Below are 8187 nucleotides of genomic sequence, written 5' to 3' on the forward strand. Positions count from 1 at the left end.
GACTCAAACTCGAAGCTCATCCCTAATCTTGAGCCCTCGGAGTAGCAAGCATAGGGTGTGTGAAATCCCATTCTCAAAGCTGGCTCCTGTGGTGGGTGTTTGATCACTGCCTCAGTGCTTCTGCGCTATACAGTGCTATTCTGCTGGAGGATCTAAGCATGGGGGGTAAGGTATATTGCAGTGCAGCAGAAAATCTGTCAGTCCAAAAAAGGGTTCTTACCCCTCCTGCTGTTCAGCGTAATAACCGACCGAATCCCTCCATGCGACCAGCGTGTGTAAATTCGGGACCAACTTGCATCTGAACACACATCTAACTTCCATCAGGGAAGATCAGCTGAGCGTGCTGGGACTTCTGAGTAGGTGTGCTGTTGATGTGCTGTTAGCTGTATGAGTGGATGGCCACTGGAGGGCACTGGTTCACACATCCATAGCGGTACCGCTGTCAGGGATATCCATACACGGAAGACACGGTCAGGTCCCGATGAAGTGCTCGTTGTGTAGCCCAAAACGCGTCGACAATTCAATGCCATAGACGCTGGGGGTCCCCCCTCTCCCCCTCCCCTTTACTGTCCTGGAGCAAGTCTTCAAATTTTACAGATTGGCTCTTCTCTTACAGCTAACAGCACATCAACAGCACACCTACTTGGAAGTCCCAGCACGCTCAGCTGATCTTCCCTGACGGTTAGATGTGTGTTCAGATGCAAGTGGGTCCTGAATTTACACACGCTGGTCGCATGGAGGGATTCGGTCGGCTATTACGCTGAACGGCAGAAGAGGTAAGAACCCTTTTTTGGACTGACAGATTTTCTGCTGCACTGCAATATACCTTACCCCCATGCTTAGATCCTCTGGCTGAATAGCACTGTATAGCTCGGAAGCACTGAGGCAGTGATCAAACGCCCACCACGGGAGCCAGCTTTGAGAACGGGATTGCACACACCCTATGCTTGCTACTCCGGGGGCTCAATATATCATACCTACCCAGACTGAGTGCAGGAACTACATGTGTATGTTGAAGCAATGACAATTGTGAGACTACCTTTGATTTAGTCCATACATCCCATCAGAGTAGACCACTGCATTTACATTCATCCTAGTTCCGGCCAGGATCAATTGCCCTGGTCAACATTTGGGTCAGGAGATTCCATTGTGTGTACCCTGCAATACACTGACATACAGCTTCATCCTCATGGTGGATATATCAGGCACCTATATTCAAATTACACCACTGTACTGACAGGACTTGGACTATACATTGCTATCTCAGCAGCTGCATATAGCATGCCTGTACGATTCTCCGACAGACAGGGAGGACACTTATGCACACTAGCCCAGGCACGGGCATTTTAATTATTGGGCAATATTTGCCAACATCCTTGAATCTGTCTGTGCTTCCCTCAGTGGATGACATCCTGTTCAGCCGATCATGAGATCCAATTTATTTACCAGCATATCCTTGCTCAGAGACCCCAGGGGGCTTGTGCTTTGGGGGGGGGGTTGAGGGAGAGGTGGGTCGACCCACCACTCTCTATTTTTAATACAACGTTGTTCATTGCTTTTTTATTTTTCATGGTCTCTTGACATTGTGGAGGAACAGACCTCACCTGTGTGGACTAGATCCGCAGACGTGGGATCCTTTACTATATGCTTTTATCCAAATTTTTCAATAAAGTTTTTTTGTATAATGGGGTAGGTATCAGTTTACTTTAAACTGTTCTTTCCATAGTTTCCAGTTGATATCAAACTTCTTACTAGTACCACACTTACTGGCCAGGAATGATTCATAAACATAGCGAGTCTGAGTAATCTCAAGCACTTCAGAGATGTTAGGTGTCTTGTCAGTTTTCCAGTATTTCTTTATCAGGAATCTCGCTACTAGCAGAATATGTGTAACCAGAGTGCAGAAGTCAGAAGGGAAATTCTTGATACCTGTATTTAGCACTTCCATACTAGGGTTAGGGGGCATCAATATTCCTGTGATGTCAGAGATAAACCTGAATATATTTTGCCAGAAACTGGTGAGATGTTGACAAGACCAAAACATATGTAGTGTATTACCCACTGCTCTGCAGTTTCTCCAGCACGGTGGAGAATTAGTTTGGCAGAATTTGGACATTTTGTAGGGTGTGTAGTACCATCGTAAAGCTTTTTTTGGGGGGTAGTTCCCAGTGGTTTACACATTTGGAAGCCTTGCAGATTGTTTTGAATGCGTATTGCCATTGGGAAGTTGTGAAGGATTTTCCTATGTTAGATTCCCATTTTTCATAGGGAAGGGTTTTATTAAATGTAAGTTTGTGCTGAAAGAGGTTGTCGAAAAGAGCTATGCCCTTAGTAGTTGTGGGAGATCTTGTGTAGAATTTCCATACTGTGTTTGGCAAATATATATGATGGGTTTTAATAGATCTTAGGAAGTGAGTAATTTGGTAATATTTATAGGAATTTATGGGTAGAAGGTTGAATTTTTTCCTGAGAACACTAAACGGTCTGAGGGTGTCGTTGTCGTATAGGTTGTCAGTCCAAGTGATCCCTCTGGAGTGTCAGTCTATGCTGGTGATGTTTGGAATTGCATTTGTTAGGATAGAGGAAGGTATAGGAATGTCTATTCTATTGGAGGATAAGGACGAGAGCTTACAGAGGTCTCTCCAAGCCATAAGAGAGGCTTGTATGGTAAGTGGGAGATGTTGTAAGGGAAACGGTTTCCATACATCTAGGAACAGTAGAAAAAGTAAGTTCAAAGTTGGGCTTAGGGCCTGCTCAATACAGCTTCAAAGGATGTCAGGGGAGGGAGGTGTCCAGTTTTTAGGTTGAGTGAGAATAGAGGCACGAAAATAGTCCTGAATATCAATCAGTCCCATGCCTCCTGCAAGCCTGTGTTTGATCAGACGGGCTCTAGAGCATCGTGGACGTTTGGAGCGCCAAATATATTGTGTAAGAAGGGACTGTAAAGATCTGAGATGGCTGCTGCAAAGTGGGATGGAAAGCGTTCGAAAAAAAATATAGAGTATATAAGGAAGTAAAAGCATTTTACCAGGAAAATAACACTTTAGCTATTTTTTTTGTCTCTTTAGCTATTTTATCTATTAACCACTTCAGCCCCAGAAGAATTGGCTGCTCAATGACAGGGCTATTTTTTGCGATTCCACACTTTGTCGATTTAACTGACAATTGTCATGTGACGCTGAACCCAAACAAAACAGATTTTTAGTTTTTGCGCTTTAAACAAAAAAAGAGCGTCAATTTTGAAAAAAACTGTATTTTGTACTTTTTGCTATAATGAATATCCCCAATTTGTTTTTAAAAAAGCTGTTTTTTTTCCCTCAGTTTAGGCCGATATGTATTCTTCTTCATATTTTTGGTGATAAAAATCGCAATAAGCGTATATTGATTGGTTTGGACAAAAGTTATAGCATCTACAATATAGGGGATAGATTGATAGATAGGAAAAACCTATTTGGTCAGGTTTGGTAGGATTGGGAGAAGTCTATGAGCTAAAATCTTAGCATAGAGTTTGACATTTATATTCAGTAACGAGATGGGCATGAAAATTGAAGGGGTGTTGGGTTCCTTCCCCGGTTTGGGAATTAGCATTACAGAAGGGAACGAGGCAGAGGACATTGCATCTAAGTAGACGGATCTTAATGTTGAGGTGAGTGTGTTTTGGAAGACTTTGTAGTAGTTATTTGTCAGGCCATCAGGACCTGGTAATTTGCCAGAAGGCAAAGTTTTAATCACTTTTATGATCTCAGGTTCATGGATGGGTGCATTGAGAGATGTCAATTGTGTTTATGAGAGAGAAGGGAAGTTAAGGCCTGTTAAGAAAGTAGGTTGTGAGGTGTTAGGCTCTTCTCTAAGATTGTACAATAGTAGTATTCGGCATAGGAGTTTGCAATGTCTTGTGGGTTGAGAATTTTTTTGTTATTTAAAGGATGAAGTAGGTAAGGGGTTCTCTGGTCTTTAAGCCTCTGAACAAGAAACTTGCCGGTTCGGTTTCCAGAGGAGTAGTGTGTCAATTTGAGTGAGTTAACTGATTAAAGACCGGCTCACGCACATATACATTGGCAGAATGTCACAGCTGGGCAAAGTGATGTATATTTAGGCACCCCTGCCACAAGCTCTGTGACCGTGTCCGTGGAACCCGTGGACTCGATGTTAGCCGGTGTCCCGCGATCGGGGCACAGAGCTGCAGAACGGGGAGAGGCCAGTGTAAACAAGACATCTCCTTGTTCTGCTTAGTGACACTGACACTGATCTATGCTCCCTTTCATCGGGAGCAGTGATCAGTGACATGTCACTCATAGTCACGCCCCCTAACAGTTAGAATCACTCCCTAGGACACACTTAACCCCTTCCTAGCCCCCTAGTGGTTAACCCCTTAACTGCCAGTCACATTTATACAGTAATCAGTGCTTTTTTATAGCACTAAAGCACTGATAGCTGTATAAATGGCAATGGTCCCAAAATAGCGTCAAAAGTGTCCGATATGTCCGCCATAATGTTGCAGTCAGGATAAAAATCGCAGATCACCGTCATTACTACTGTAGCGCCCTGCTCCTAATGAGCAGACACTATTCTTTTTTCCTTTTTGTTTGAAATTTAAATCAGTTGAAGATACAATTTAGGCTCAACTTATTACTGCCTAAATGTAATGGTTTCTGTGTCAGATTGGTTGGACTGTGCAGATTTCCATCTAACCATGGGTGGTGCTGTCATCATTGGTGGATCGGAAAATACAGTCTGGTCAAACACATTGACCGCTGCTTGGAGGCTTTTCGGTGGGAGTGGTTCACACACCGGATAATTCTGGGTAGGGGTATTTAAGCCACAGACGCCATCTTTGGTGGATCTTTTCTTTTGGGCAGCTATCGGTTGGTCCGCGCTTCCTGACCCCCCGGGCTCGAGGAGTGGGCTGGCACTCCCCACCTCATGGCCCTCCTGGCCTGGGAGACTACGAATCCTTAAAGTTCTGCCTTAAGCTTGGCAGACCTAAGGCCTAGCTACTAAAGGAAGGATTGGAGTCTTGGTGGCCTATGGGTCAGAATGATGGTCTCTTTGCTGTCAGGCCTGCGGGAAGACGCAAGGGACTGCAGTGACCAGGGGAGGACTCTTCGGGAGAGGACCGAGCATAAGGCTGGTTGGATTCAGTGTTTCAGTTGAACAAGTGAAAAATACGTATCGGCCTAAACTGAGGACATTTTTATATATATATATATATATATATATATATATATATATATATATATATATATATATATATATATATATATATATATATTTCTTTTTTTTTTTTTTTTGGGGATATTTATTATAGCAAAAAGTTAAAAAATACTGCTTTTTTTCAAAATTGGTGGGGATAGTGGAGAGAGGGTTTTCACAGGGGATTATTAATAAAAAGGAGAAGTTGTTTCTCACCCCCAAAGCATCGGACTCCGGTCATATATTATTTGCCGAAGATTCATAAACATCCTACCTGCCCCCCGAGACGTCCCATTGTGAGTGGGATTGATTCCCTCACGTCCCGGGTGGACAGGTACACTGACTTCTTTCTACAGCCCTTAGTGGCTAAGATGCCCTCTCCTATCAAGGATTCTAAACATGTTATTAATCTCTTATCCCATCATACCCCCACCACCATGTGGATGGTTAGGGCTGATGTAACATCACTCTACACGGTAATACCCCATGACTTGGGTCTTTTTGCCGTGGAGTACTACCTTAGGCATGACTCTGAACTTTTTGACGAACAAATCCATTTAATCATGGAATTTCTAAGGTATGCAGCATCCCATAATTACTCCTGGCTTGATAAACAATTTTACTGGCAGGATCATGGGGCTGCTATGGGGGCTAAATATGCTCTTAATCTTGCTAATCTCTTCATGGCTCTGTGGGAGGAGATTGTCGTCAATGTTTGCCAGAGGCCCCAGCTCAAGTTGTGGGCTAGGTACATTGACAACATCCTCCTCCTATGGGATGGAACCTGCAGTGAACTGGATCTTTTTATGGAAGATCTCAATAAAAACACTAGGGGTATTTCTCTTAGCTTTGAGGCCAGTCAGTCCAATATCAATTTTTTAGACCTCAATATAGCTATTCAACATAACCAATTTGTTACCTTCACATTTTTTAAAAATACGGATCATAACTCCTACATACCAATAGATAGTTGCCACCAAAAATCGTGGCTTGAATCGGTACCAAAAAGCCAATTTTTACGCCTTAAACGTAACTGCACTGATGCAGATCAGTTTTTGGAACAAGCAGGTGTTCTTGTGGAGAGAGTCTTGGAGAAGGGTTACTCTATGGAATCACTTAACATCACTTTGAATGAAATCAAAACTTTAGATAGAAGGGACCTATTAATTGATAGGCCGCCCCGTGAGAATAACTCTTCCCTAGTTCCATTCATTACCACCTACTCAGTGCAGCACAACAGTATTAAAAACTTGGTGAAAAAACATTGGCACATTTTGGGTAATGATCCCCTCTTAAGATCTGTCCTACCAGATAGGCCGCAGGTTGTATTTAGGGGTGCATTGTCATTAAAGGATAAATTGGCCCCTAAATAAAAGGGGCTTCTTTGATAACCTTACAGGTTTTTATAAATGTGGACGGTGTCGGGTGTGCTCCATAAACGCTGGCACACAGAGACGGACTCAAAAGTTCATTTCCCATAGTACACATATCGAGCATGAGATTGAACCTTTCATTACGTGTTCGACGGAGGGGGTCATTTATCTGCTCCAGTGCCCTTGCGGGTTACAATATGTGGGCAGGACTAAGCGACCCCTCTCCGTCAGACTTAACGAACACATCACTAATATCAAGAATGGTTTTCCAAAACATTGAGTCTCCAAACATTATTTGACCACACACAACAAAGGCCGCTCTAAAACCATTTTTTTGGGATCGACAAATACCGCCCCCAATGGAGGGGGAGTTCGCTTGTTAGGAGCATCTCTAGACTTGAAATGCTATGGGCCCATAAAATCAAATGCTATACCCCATATGGTCTTAATGTGGATATAGATACCAATGCCTTTATAGACAACTCCTGAGGCAATTTTGGTTTAGGGTTCAAGTATATGGCCCCTTCTAATTTAGATAGGGCATTATGTTTGTAAATATGGGGCATTTTTGTTCTTCTAATATTTGTATAGGGGGATGGTACAGGCTCCTTGTGGGTCAGTTGAAATCATTTTGGAACTAATATGATGTTGATTCATTTTAATACCCCATTTTTTATATATTTATTTTTTGTATACATATTTGTTAGAAGTATTGTAAATATGTATTAACCATAGGTTTTACCATGCAGTGTCTATATGAAATATGGACTTTTCAACTTATTTTCCTTTGCCTTCAATTAATTATATTATCCCCTTTATTGATATTTTTTAATATCAATTTTTAGTACTTATGAGCCTATTTGGTAATGATCGGGGTTGCATATATAATATTTCATCAAGGTTGATCCTCATGAAACATCCATTTCACCCGTTCTCGAGTCCCTATTTAGTTTTTATGTGGTCACCGCCTTGGTTCATAGATTAAGGTAGTAAGGTTACGCCACTCTTTAGATTTTTTTAAAAGGTGATCATGATGAGGGTGGTTTTATAAACCCTCAATGCCATCTGATCTCCTGTTTTTATATAGTCCTTTATAGCTCTCTATATAGTCCTTTGGAGTGCTTTGGATTTGATTATTCGTGGCAGAACGGTTTCCAACATTAAATATGGTGGATTTGGGTATTTGCCAGTTTTCCTGGTGAAGCTCTAGATGATTTCCGGTTTCTGACCCAAACTGAGGCTTGTCTCATCCCTATGTATATATTACGCAATACGTCAGTACGTCGCCCGTGCCCCAGACAACATCATTATATGACGAAACGCGCGTTGGGAGGAGCTGACGTGCTGACGTCATCGTCCAAGGGACGGGCGTTCGTACAAGCCGGCCGGCTGCTATGCTGTTTTTTATCCTGGATATTGTAAGTGTTATTTTAATTGTTATTAAACGTTGGTCTGTCAGAATTACGCTATGGTGAATCTTTTGGATTATCTGAACGGCATCCTTATCTGACCAATCTATCTGATCTGGGACTCGGTTGATCTGGGTTGTATGTTGATCACCTCCTAAGAATCTGCTGAGGCATCGGCCTCCCATCTTCCCCCGGATAAAGGCCCTGGCCGG

The sequence above is a fragment of the Aquarana catesbeiana genome, linkage group LG03 (genome assembly GCF_042186555.1).
Source record: "Aquarana catesbeiana isolate 2022-GZ linkage group LG03, ASM4218655v1, whole genome shotgun sequence".
NCBI lineage: Eukaryota > Metazoa > Chordata > Amphibia > Anura > Ranidae > Aquarana > Aquarana catesbeiana.